At 44.2% G+C, this 12,834-nt stretch overlaps 1 protein-coding gene across 6 annotated transcripts in view; it reads right to left on the reverse strand.

The window, feature by feature from the left end:
- Positions 1–12,834, reverse strand: part of tbl1xr1a (TBL1X/Y related 1a) — a 52,144-nt gene that overhangs the window by 21,805 nt on the left and 17,505 nt on the right. For all 6 annotated transcript variants that reach the window (XM_083558550.1, XM_083558551.1, XM_083558555.1 and 3 more), the window contains exon 2: positions 5,493–5,559. The gene's annotated coding sequence lies outside the window, so the exon portion shown is untranslated. The remainder of the gene's footprint in view (positions 1–5,492; positions 5,560–12,834) is intronic.

Genomic DNA, 12,834 nt, shown 5'->3' on the forward strand with positions numbered 1-12,834 from the left:
TCATCCCAATAATGCTGAGGCATGAGCTCTAATGCAGGCCACTCACGACAACAATTGTAAGCCTCCAAATTTGTGGAAACAGTATGGGAAAGAACCACGTATAGCTGGAAAAGTCCGGTGTCCCAATACTTTTGTTCTTACATGCAGAAAAATGTAACTAAAAAAAAAAGCATGAAGTTTGACTTTCACTGTAATGAATGTAAAAGGTTTGTTACGGTGAACCGGTACTACAACCATGAACAGTTCTGTCCTCAAGTGTCAGTGAACAGTTGATAAGCTCAACATTGATGGATCGATAACTGTTCCCTTTGGAGGCTCAATGTTCCTTCCACATATCGTAGCCGCGGTCGGGGCCAAACTTATATGGACTAATTTATGATGCTAATGTATATTGATAAACTAGTGATTCCTGTAACTCTGCTTGGTGAGAAGGTCGATTGTTCGAGCATTAATATTGAAATTAAATGAATCCGTCGTACGCAACAGCTAGCCTTTCGAAAAAAAGCCCTTTTCATATTAACCCACTCCGCAATTCTTTCTTCCCTTAAACGACGCGTCGACAAAGTTGAATTGCTTTGAGAACGAAAACGGGCAGAAATCCAGGTCCCTATTCAGACTTGTAAGTCACACTTCCGGATTTTCTGTCCCGCTAAACTACGCTAAAAACAGCGGCGAATTATGACGGGCACGAGAAACTGCAAGAAAGGTATGAAAGATCGCGTTCGCGGACTATCATGCGGAAATAATACGGGGGTGAAAATCCAAATCGGCGCAAACACGTCCGGTCGCTCGGCGAAGCCTGAAGACAATAACCCTCATAAACAAATCTATTAGAATTGATTTATCCAATCTGGCTAATTCATGATAATTCGGCGCTAATAAATGTCACCGTACGGTCGCCAGGCCCAGGTTAGTTAACGGGCTCGACGCGAGTCGATTTTTCTTTCGGAAATGTCGCGACCCCTGTCTGAGATGATTAAAATAAATGCCTTCCTGTAACGATAAAGCCGACGGGATTGATGAGCCGCGGGAACAGAAACAACTCTTCGGTTTTGATTTGCACCTTTGAAACACTGATATTAGCTCAAGACCAAAATGTACATCGAAAAGAGTCTACGTTTGCAATTTCTATTGGGTTTATAAAACTGGTACCACAACCAGATTCTGATGGTGTATGAATGATGATGAATCAGAAACAGATATGATGCGTTTCAAAGAGGACAAAAACTTACTTGATACACTGTCCAAAGTAAAACTCGATATTTAGTCAGAAATGCGGACAATCCAACTGCAGCGAATTCACCCGAACATAAAGAACGCATCGCGAGCCCGACACACATGCAGTAGATGATCAGAGCAGAGGTTTTGTTCCACACCAGCTGTGTTCTCACCTAACTAGAGGGACCACGCAAAAAGGGAAACCGCAGAAGTGAACCATTTGACCTGACTAAATGCTGCGCGCATATATATATAAATGACCGTAATTTCCGGACTATTAAGCCACACCCACTGAATTTGACAAAGATTTTTATTTTGAACATAAATAAGCCGCAGGTGTCTACACTGAAACTAATGAACTTTACACAGGCTTCAACAAAAAACAGTGTCTGTTACACGGCTTGTATCTAAACAGTAGCCTACCAAGAAAGTCATTGTTCACTGTCTTCCTCCTTCTTTTCACAACTCTCCAGAGTTTTTTTTTAGCATCATCGTGCGTTTAAAAATCACCATCGGTGAAGCTTTATTCCCGATGCCGTGCAGCTCAGAACACAGGTGAAGTGCTGAAATGATTCTCCTTTCCTGTAGACAGTCCGAGTGAGCGGCAGGTCAAACGTCAGAGGAACCTCATCCATATTTATGATGTGGTGCGGCCCGATTCAGTGGGAGCGCATCTGATTTAATATAAAGAGTTTCATTGGTTCAACTGAACCCGTTCGGCAATTTCATTGGTCTAATGTTACGGGGTTCAGTTTTTTGGTTTGAAGTTTGTGAAACCGTGAAAAACCCAGGAAAAAACCATAAATTAGCCGCTTCGCTGTTTAAGCCGCTGGGTTCAAAGCGTGGGAAAAAGTAGCGGCTTATAGTCCGGAAAATACGGTACTAGTATCTAGTCTTCATTCAGCTGTGGTGCTGCAGTTTTGGGAAGATTCATGTTTGGGGATTAAAAGGTTTATTCCAGGAGATATGCCCATCTTTAACAACAACAAAAAGGCATTATTTAAACTCAGCACTGAATTTTAGCTGGGAACTTTTTTTTTTTTTTTTTTTTATACGCCGCACTTGTAATGGATTTGTGTCCGTTAACCAGACAAATATTGTGGCCGGGCAGCAATTAAAGACGGACAAAGGGAGATCAGGTGCCACAGGGAAAAATAAGCGCTTATTACAAGAAGATACACCGTGTTTGGCTGTGGCGGGTCGTTTGCCGAGATATTGCCTCATTGCTTGTTTTTAGTAGCCCACCCAAGTTGCAAATGAACTCTAAGCTTGTTTGTTGACATCAGGTCATGTTGCTAAACATATGAGCCAAGTCTGACGTCAATACCCTACAGCATTCCAAAAAAAAAAAAAAAAAAAGAAAAAAAAAAGGCCTCACTTCCAGTTGCGAATTGATTGCAATCTTCATTCTACAGTTTGTTGAGGGCGCTACAGTGTTGGAGCGGGGCTCTCCAATACTGCAGTGTAATTACTTCTGTTTCGAAGGCTGACACAGACTCGCGTGTGGCACCAAAATAATAACAATGTACCGTCGCACGAGTGCCTACGCATCAGTCATCACGAGACCCCTAAAATAAAGATTATCAGAACTCTTCTTTCGGCTTCTCCCATTAGGGGTCGCTACAGCGGATCATCCGTCTCCATTTCCCCCCCCCGTCCTCTACATCTGCCTCTTTCAAACCAACTACCTGCATGTCTTCCCTCACCACATCCATAAACCTCCTCCTTGGTCTTCCTCTTTTCCTCCTTCCTGGTGGCTCCAACCTCAGCATTCTTTTACTGATATACCCCATGTCCCTCCTCTGCACATGTCCAAACAATCTCAATCTCACCTCCCTCACCTTGTCTCCAAAAACGTCCTACATGCGCTGTCCCTCTAACAAACTCGTTTCTAATCTTGTCCATCCTCGTCACTCCCAACGAAAACCTCAACATCTTCAGCTCTGCTAGAACACGGTATTGAACCTCGACGACTAATTCGAGGTAAAAGAGAAAACACAGCTCCGAGGTTCCTTTTCAGTCGGCTGCGCGTGAACACGGCGTGCATTGTGCCGTTCCCTTCCCCCACCGGTATCGTTGTACGGCGAGATGTTCGTTACCAACCACTGCTGCACCTGCTTTAGACGGCTCCACCTCCTCAGGAGGAATCGCAACACAAACCATCTCGCATGCTGAAGAGTTTCATCAGACACGAAGTGTACATAATGAAAGCAGATCAGTGGTTAAGATGTTGGACCACCGATCAGAAGATCAGGAGCTCAAATCCCAGCACAGACAATCAACCAATACCGGGCCCTTAGCCCTCAACTGCTCTGTTGTATTAATGAGATAAACAGGAATGAGGGAGTCACCGCATACTCCAGCAGATTAGCGCTGCTTTGGTCTCGAGCTGCTGGTTAGGTTTGCCGTTGGTATTAGTCTTGAGAAGCCTGATGGCATCGTAAATTCGGCTAAATGCCAGTATATTTCAGTCTGGATGCCACTGCAGGGACTTGGCAGGCAACGAGCCCAAATATTCTTTTGGACCCACATGAAAATGATTAAACACAAAACCGATGGATCGCAATGACCATCGCAACCTCGTGGCTCTGAACTCAGACGCCGCGGACACACAGACCTGAAAATATAAAAGAGGGACAGAGATCTTTCTCCAACCGAGTAAAACGCTACAGGAAGACGCTGCTGATCTCTCCAGAGTAATGATGATAATTGCGCTGATCGTTTAGAAACCGCTCTGTCGCAGAAGGAAAAAAAGAAATAAGCACTACGTAGTTATTAACCTTAAGAGGGTCCTGCTGCTTTTTTTTTTTCTTTTTTTTTTTAAATGGCTCTTGATTGGTGCTGTTCTCGTTTTTCACACTGAGAGAAAAAAAAAATATCATCGGCCATTTAAACCACGCTGGAGACTGCTGCGGCTTCTAAAAGTGCGTCTCGAGACGTATGGACGACTCCGATTCACCAGGGAGGATCACGGATATTAGTGAAACTGTGCGCCAAACTGACATGTGACTGGCTGAGGCTAAACGTAGCGATGTCAGCAGGCGTGTTTCACTTCCCTCGAGAGAACCGCAAATGCCGAAAGCTCTTCGGCCACTGCTACTATTCTAAAGTCTGAAACATGCAGGAGGTGACGGAGATGATTAGGGTGGTTTCGTCTCAAACACAAATAAAGAGGTATCTGTGTCACATAGAGGAATGGAGGAGCTACACAACAAACAGTAAAGAAAAGTATTGGGACACCTGACTTCTCCTGAACTCTGAAACCCTACTGAAGACCTTTAAGATGAACTGGAACACTGACTGCACCTCAGGTCTCCTCACCCTACATCAGTACCTGACTTCACTAACAACCCTTGTGGCTGAATGAGCCCAAACCTCCACAATCACCCTCCAAAACTGATTGGAACATCTTCCCAGAAGAGTGGGGGTTTTCATAGCAGTGAATGTAAAAATGGGATGTTAAAAAAAAAAAAGCGCATATGAATCTTATGGCCATGTGTCCACGAACCTTCCGTTCTACTCAAGCTAGTCTTCGGTCTTTACGTTTCAGCGGTCGGGGCTTGATGGGCCGAGGATGAGTCCTGATCTCTGACGTAAACCAAATCTACAAACAGGAAGAAGAAGAGAAAAAACAAAATCCTCTTTCTTAAATTCCTCTCCGTCTAACGCGGCCACGCTCCCTAACAGTAGTTGTTGGTATGTATAACGTTTAATACTAATGCTGTAGTACTACAATGATATCGAATGACTGATATTTCATCCTGAAGGGTTCCTTGAACGCGGAGAAGAACGCACGTCGCACTTCGGTGGGTCGCCAGCGCCAATAGTGCAGTTCAGACACGGACGCGGCTTTGGCAATAACCGTATTTGAGCTCACGAGACGCTTGATTTATACAACGGTGCTTGTTTTCCCCCTTCGTGTACTGTAGCAAACACTGAGCCGTAATCCGCGCCGTTACTATGACAACGGCCCTGGACTGATATCTGATTAAAGAAAAGGGGGAGAGAGAGAGAGAGAGAGAGAGAGAGAGAGAGAGAGAGAGAGAGATGACAGCACTGCAGCAAATAAGGGCTTTAGAAACACACAGCTAATCTTTTTTAGATTTCACAGTCAGCTTGTGTAGGAGTGCTGCTGCTGCTGCTGCTGCTGCTGCTGCTGCACAGGTTACTGCTGGCCTCTGGGCTCCTGCAGGACTGGATGGAAATTTGATGCTGACCCCAAACACACATGGCTGTGTCATCTGAGGATGGTTAAAGTGCTTATCTGGGCTTACCATGTGATCAGGTCTCGTCCGGATGTCAGGCTTTAACCTCGGTCTTTCTGCACGGAGTCTCTTCGGTCTGGAAAGGACACAAAAAAAAAGGCCTGGTTAAACAGCGCCCTCTGTACAAACGCGGGGTACGGGGCGGCTACCTTGAGATAACGTCGTCCTAATAAACACACAGAGTTATATATAAGCACTGCAGGACGATTCGATTATTAACTACTGATTTACGTGTATGTTCGTATATACTGCGGTGATCCCCCGGAAAAAAGAGGCGATAAACGGACGCCACCCCTAAAAATGCTGTTTTATGTATGCAGTAGTGTATTACCGTTTTACTTCATTCTAGAATTAACCGTTATAATTGTTTATGAATAAATGACATAATTCTAAAATAAAAATTCCATAAAAACAATTCCCTGTAAGTGTTTTGGTCCATTGGGGAAAATCAGCTAAACCAATTAGCTGAGGGGGGGTCTTCTGGGAAGACGTTCCACTAGATTTTGGAGATTCATGTTCACACAACCCTTACGAGAAAATCAAGGACCGTGACGTCGGAGCGACGTGGGGCCACCTTCCAGTGGGCTCACCACCTGCAGGAGGGACCGTAAGGGACCGGTGCTGAGAGGATTGGGCAGCAGTCGAAGGCGGGGGCCTTGACAGCCCGATCCCTGGTCACAGAAGCGTCTGGGGAATCTGCTTAGACTGCTGCCCCCGCGACCCGAATTACGGATAAGCGGGAGAAGATGAGATGAGAGAGATGAGATGTTCACACGAGGCTGTGAGTCAAGTCAGGTACTACTGCATTCCAGTTCATCCCCAGTCAGTGCTCTCCAGTGGGCCACTCAAGATCTTCCACTCAGAAGAGAGAAGAGTTAACGTGATGTCCGCCGGAGTTTCTCACATTATTTACAAATATTTTTTTCCTGGAGGATTTAGGAACCAGTTTCACCTTCCATTTCTATTTTTTTTTCTCTCACACACAATTTTCTTCAAACCTAAACTACATTCCCGAAAGTTCCTGAAAAATGGATAAATAAATAAAAAGCATAAACATTCCACTGATGGCGAGGGATTTTGACTTGGGGGTAAAATGCTCGCTCGAAGGCCAGGACTTGCTTTACACTTTGTTTGCACTCTCTAGAGCAGTGGTCCCCAACCCCCCGGCCACAGACCAGCACCGGTCAGTGGGTCAATTGGTACCGGGCCGCACAGAGAGAATACATAACTTACAGTATTATTATAGGTGGTCTCGTCACACAAAAATCGCATAAATTGTAAAAATTATTAATCAATTCATTAATTAAACAAAAAACCCATTAAAACAAACTTGCCGTATTTTTATGCTCGAGTTTAAGTCAAAAACGCAGGAACGCCACGTGCATTTTAAAAGCGAATGAGATGCGACTGGTTTCATTTTTAAAAGGATCGATGTGAGATTTTACTGGCGGTAATCAGGACGCACCTGAGCGGGACACGGAGATCATGTGAACGATGTGAACTGTGTGCTGTAAAAACAAGTTCATTGTTCAGAGCAGGTTTATGCTCCTGATGTAACGAGGCATCGTGCGACTCGTCGTCTGTCGGGTTTTTATTAGAGCGCTGAACGAAGCCGTCGCAACTGCGGGATTCGCGTGCCGTCGGGACCACAAGCGATCAACCAGCCAGATGTTTAAATACAACAGATACAAGGAACATTTGATAATGGGACAGGCGCTGAGTGATGCAGAAAAACGCCTCACTGTCTTCCAGTGCAGTATAATAAGTCCAGGTCGAGTTTCAGCTCGCTGTGCTAAAGAACAAATGCTCTTTCGGCGTGAACGTATCTCGCACACGCAACCTGCTACCCTCTCGGCCTTGGGATTCAGGCGTTCCTAGCTTACAGGGTCTTTTTCCCACGGCAGCGCCGCCTTCAGCAACCAGTCTGGCCTTTACTGGACCTCGACTCGTACCCTTTTAACAGCTCAGTCACAGGCACAATGGTTATGGTTTAACTCGGTCATCTGAGACCAGCGAGAAAGACACAAACTGCAGCGCAGGAAAAAGTGCAAATGAAAAAAACCTTTACGCTCTTCGCGCCGCTTAAGTGCTGGATATCTGACGCTTAGAAATGGGAGGAGTTTCTTTTCACGGTTTTTCTCTTAAAAAAAAAAAAAAAAAAAAAAAAGGACCATACGGTGCTCATGGAAACGGTAAATGTGATCTTCCTGTGATTACGTTTATAAAGAACAACCAATCACAGTGCAGGTGGAAGCAACAAGCACTGAATTCTCAAATCTGATTGGTCCGAAAGTTTGGAGCAGCAGCTCAAACCATACTGTAACTCAAACCAAACGTAACACTGAAATTATGGACGGAGTCTCCAGTGTCAGCAGTGAGGAGATTTTTGTCTTTACAGCTCATTAGCAGGAGTTTGTCGCACGGACACTCCACAGCATCGAACGTGAATATAAACGGAAGTAAATAAGCAAAGAAACAAGGAATAACAAATAATTAAATAGTAATGAACGGAAAACGCCATTCGTATCCCGTTACAGCTGGACCTGTCGTAAAACAATAAATAATCGCTCCGAATAAAGAAGAAATTAAGCGCGTTCTTTATTACACATTACAAATAATCAATGCATGGTTTACTCCATCGAAGCTGATCTGACACTGGGTTCTGAAGTCAAAAAGTCACGGGTATTTATGTGCACCCGAATAAAACGCAGAATAAAACGCAGATACCCTAACAGATGAGCTGGCGCACGTTTTAACCAACTCGAGGTGAGGCTCGTTCTTAAGCTTCGCTCGTAGCAAAAATCTCCACAAACACCGCCTCATCTGCATATCATTTACATTTCATTAGGAAGCACAGCAGCATTGAGAAACTTTCAAGGTTTTTACTTTTTTGGTACATTTTATTATTTATTCCTTTTATATATATATACATACAGTGAGGAAAATAAGTATTTGAACACCCTGCTATTTTGCGAGTTCTCCCACTTAGAAATCATGGAGGGGTCTGAAATTGTCATCGTAGGCGCATGTCCACTGTGAGAGACATAATCTAAAAAAAAAAATCCAGAAATCACAATGTATGATTTTTTAACTATTTATTTGTATGATACAGCTACATCGCACGTCGCACGATGCCTCGTTACATCAGGAGCATAAACCTGCTCTGAACAATGAACTTGTACATACAATCTCAGTTGACATGCTTTGGAGTGGAAGATCTTGAGTGGTCTGCTATAGAGCTCTGATCTCAACCCTACTGAACACCTCTGTAATGAATTGGAACTCTGCACCCCAGGCCTCCTCACCACACCTACATCAGTACCGACTTTACTCACACCATTGTGGCTGAATGAACACAAATGTCCACAAGTGCACTCCAAAATCTATTGGAAGAGTGGAGGGAATCATGAGAGCAAATTGGGACTAAATGAGGAACGCGATGCTCAAAAAGCACAAGCATGCATACACACACACACACACACACATATACATACACACACACATACTTAAATATGATCTAGTGTTAGCTGGATGTTTTAAATCAATTTATTTACAGTAAATACGGTTAGAAACACGATCACGCTGCTTTGAGTGGATTACCAAGAGATTGTTAATACATGACGATGCCCCTGTGCTTTCTGAACATCATATTCCACATTTAGTGCCCATTGCCCCGTAATGTCCTCCGCTCTTCTGGGAAGATGTTCCATTAGATTTTAGAGTGGATGTAGGGAGTTTGTGCTCAGCCTCCTACACAATCGAGCGCCTCCGACTTTAAGGTAACAGTTTGTTGAAGAACGACGTACAGCTGGAGAAATCTGGTGTCCCAATCATTTTGTCCACGTAGCGTAGTGGATAAACTGGTACAAAAGCGGCAGGTGCAAGCAAAAAGTCCTGTTTTTTCTCACGTCCGTCGCCTTAACTGAATGTGTTCGAGTTACGTCGACAGATTCTACGCCTGACCTCGTCTTCGGACCCCAGTGGACGCTGGTGGTTGCACGGTGCTGGAATGTGCAGAGAAAGTCGGAATCGCACATCGCGGTAATTAATCCTTTGTTTACTGAGAAACTGGGCCATTTGGAATAGGTCGGCGGAGCTGCTGGCAGTTGGAAAGAGATGAGTCTAAAATAGACTTGTGTTTACAGAGTCAGCTCACGGTATCCCATTGTTTTAGCCTCCGAGCGGCGGACGTGATTGTGTGCGTGAGGAGGGGGAAATGAGGGAGGGGGGGGGTGCATTGGACAGCCTAAATCTCATTTCAGGCGAACGACAAAATGATTTCAGGCAATTGCTAAAGGGCTTGTGATTTGAAAGGTGTGATTAGAGCGAGGTAGAGCCTCGAACAAGTCTGAACTCAGACATGGCTGATTTCAAACTCTTAAAATTGGGAAATAAACCCCCCCCCCGAATGATCCTGCGTAGTTCTGTGGTCTCCTTTGTAACAAATGAGCCTGCGTGTTGTTTTCTTTTGTTTGCTGTAACAAAGGAGTCTCTAAAAGTAAATAAAAATATAGTTAAATTACTATTTATCATATAATGACTTTGGGACCGCAACACCTAACCACGGGATGATAAACATTCTTCTCCCAGTCATTTTCTGATCCTCACCTCTCCTAACTCATCAGTTGTTCCTCTTTACTGCTCTACATCTGCATACGCCGACTCGGACTGCAATATGGCAGTGCAGCTAAGAACTAAATATAATTATTGTAACAATGACGTCAAGATTCGGAAAAAGAAAAAAACCCGACCGACGGCATTGCGTGGCGTCGATGGGAGTCTCGTGACGTGAGGAACGAACGAGTCGGACCGGATGACTCGTGAGATGAACTACTAAATAGTGTTTCCTGTGAATAACCTGTGGTGAATTTGTGACGCTCTGCTCATGCGTGTGAACAGCTGACAACCTCATCGACGATGGAACTGTAGTGAATGGCAGGGGTGTGACGGTGCACGTATTTGTACCAAAAATGTTCCCGGTGCAAGGCTTTCGGCTTTCGGCACACGTGGAGGAGAAAATCCGGACAATTCCGCATATCGAGGGAGTGAATGAATGAAGGATGGAAGGAACGAAAACATTTGTTAAAGTCTGCCGAGATCAGCAGAACAGTGATATGGATCATATCTTCAGAAAATTCTAAATAAATGTAAAACACACACACACACACACACACACACACGTTTTACCCAAATAGAGTCTAACAAATGTAAAATATTTTATTATATTTTTCCATTTATTTCATTTTATTTAACTCAATGTAACTAGTGGCAATTTAATTATAATTATGAAATGTGTACTGCATTAATTTGATTAATATATCTTTTTTTTTTTTATTACAAAATATTATTATATATCATATTTCACCAAGCAGGCACTTTATTTAAAACTGTTAAAAAATGTAAACTGTATCGTTCACAAATGTTATTATTAATAAAATTGAAGTTAAAAAAAAAAAAAAGACGATTTGATGTTTTGCATCTCTTCCCCGTAACAGTACCGAAATTCTACCGATCCATGACTTAAACACGAGGTACGTGCCGTACTGTGAATTTTGTGGACCGTTACACCCCCAGTGAACGGATGTGTTACACCACCCAGATGCAGATGTGTTCCCTATTGACGTGTTCCTCTCAAGGGTGTTTTTTTTTCTTCACCACGGTCACCACTGGCTTGCTTCGTTAGGGCTAAACTGATTGCCGAATTTATATTCAGAATATTTGCTTCCTGGATAGTTGCTTTGGCACAACGGCAATCGTTTAAAAAAAAATCCTGTACGACTAAAGCCGAAAGAAAACAAACCGAGTCGGCGAATTCACCCAGACCTACTTTAGTTGTTTTCTATGTAATAATTGATCAGAAACCTCAGACTGTAGCGCATTCCATGTACAACGCGTTTGTGCTCGGGACTCGGGAATGCTCCTCCGCGGATGGAACAGCACATGACGGACCGAGAATGCTGGGTGGGGGAGGGGGTGCGGTGTGACGTGGCACCACACACTGAGCGCGTAACTCGTTGCTCTTGAACGGTTTCGGGGAGATTTAATGTTACAGAACGTCCAGGAGACAATTTAGTTCCTGTTCTCACTTTCATTACAGCTTGTGATAAGCAGCCACTCACCCGCCCTCCCTCGCGCTCTCTTTCCCGCTCACTCACTTGTCATTTACTGGAGGAAACTATTCTGTTCGAGACTTTCCCTGAGCTGGGAAACTCTTGCAAAACACAAACAATGAATGTCTCCGAAAAAACATAAATCCAAAACGCTGTGGTTGGAAAACACCTTTTTAATATGCGGCGGGTCTCTGCGCCCAAGCGGTTACTACAGAAACAGTGCGGCCCAGTCAGACCTTCTGGTTCAGTCTGACGACGTACTGCACACAATACGCAAATCTTCCCCTGAGCGCCGACGTCCTTCCGGGTTCTTCGTGGAGCAGCTCCATATGTAGTGACGTGACAAACGTGACAAAAACGACAGACTGCTAAAGACGGAGCAGAGTTAACAGTCCAGATGCTTATAAAGGAGTATAAAACGGTCTCACTGCCCCTCTGAAATTCTCTGTAGGACGTTGCTTGGTGGCGCATGTCTTCCTTTGGAGCGGCCAGTCCACTTCCGCTAAAATCACTTATGAAACTTAAATCCCAGCCCACGGAACCCTGTTTGATCCTGCTGAAAGTTCTCGCAGACGTAGAAGAGATGATGATGAATTCTGGACATTGAAGTTGTAATGAACCGTAACGGTGCATAAATAGAATCCACGCGGGAGCGGTGCGGTGCGATAACATTGCCCCCAGTGTGTTAATCCCTCAAATGTACCCTTTTACGTATGGAATATCCGTGACGCAAGCTGCTTCCTGCGAGCACGTATGTTGCAGCAGCTGGAAACAGCTGTTCCCTCGCTGGCATGAGTTGAATACCGAAGAAAGCGGAAAGTGCAAAAACTCCTTCATTTTTTGCACAAATCTCTGTACTTTCTACTTCCTAACATTTGCAAACCAGACGCGTTACTTTAGTTTGAATCTATTTGGTGACGTGATCGCTATTTCTTTTAGCCCATCAGCCTGTTTCTCGTCATTGCGCTGCTTTTTTTTTTTCTTCAACCGCCCGCTTTTGTATCGCTTCCTGGCTCTCACGCCACAGACGCACACTAGTTGACGAAGCTCACGATGAGCAGTCAGAAAGCAACAGGAAGTACAGGGGTAACGTAGATGAGACGGAGGGAGTCGGCGATGTAAACACGACTAAATACAGAGACTTTCCTGATCATCATCATCTTTGCTCTGCTTGTGTTCTATATGGTGGATGTTCAGCCTGGATACATTCGTTAGATAAATCTATTTGTATTCATATATTA

This window comes from Silurus aristotelis (assembly GCF_946808225.1).
Source record: "Silurus aristotelis genome assembly, chromosome: 13".
Lineage (NCBI taxonomy): Eukaryota > Metazoa > Chordata > Actinopteri > Siluriformes > Siluridae > Silurus > Silurus aristotelis.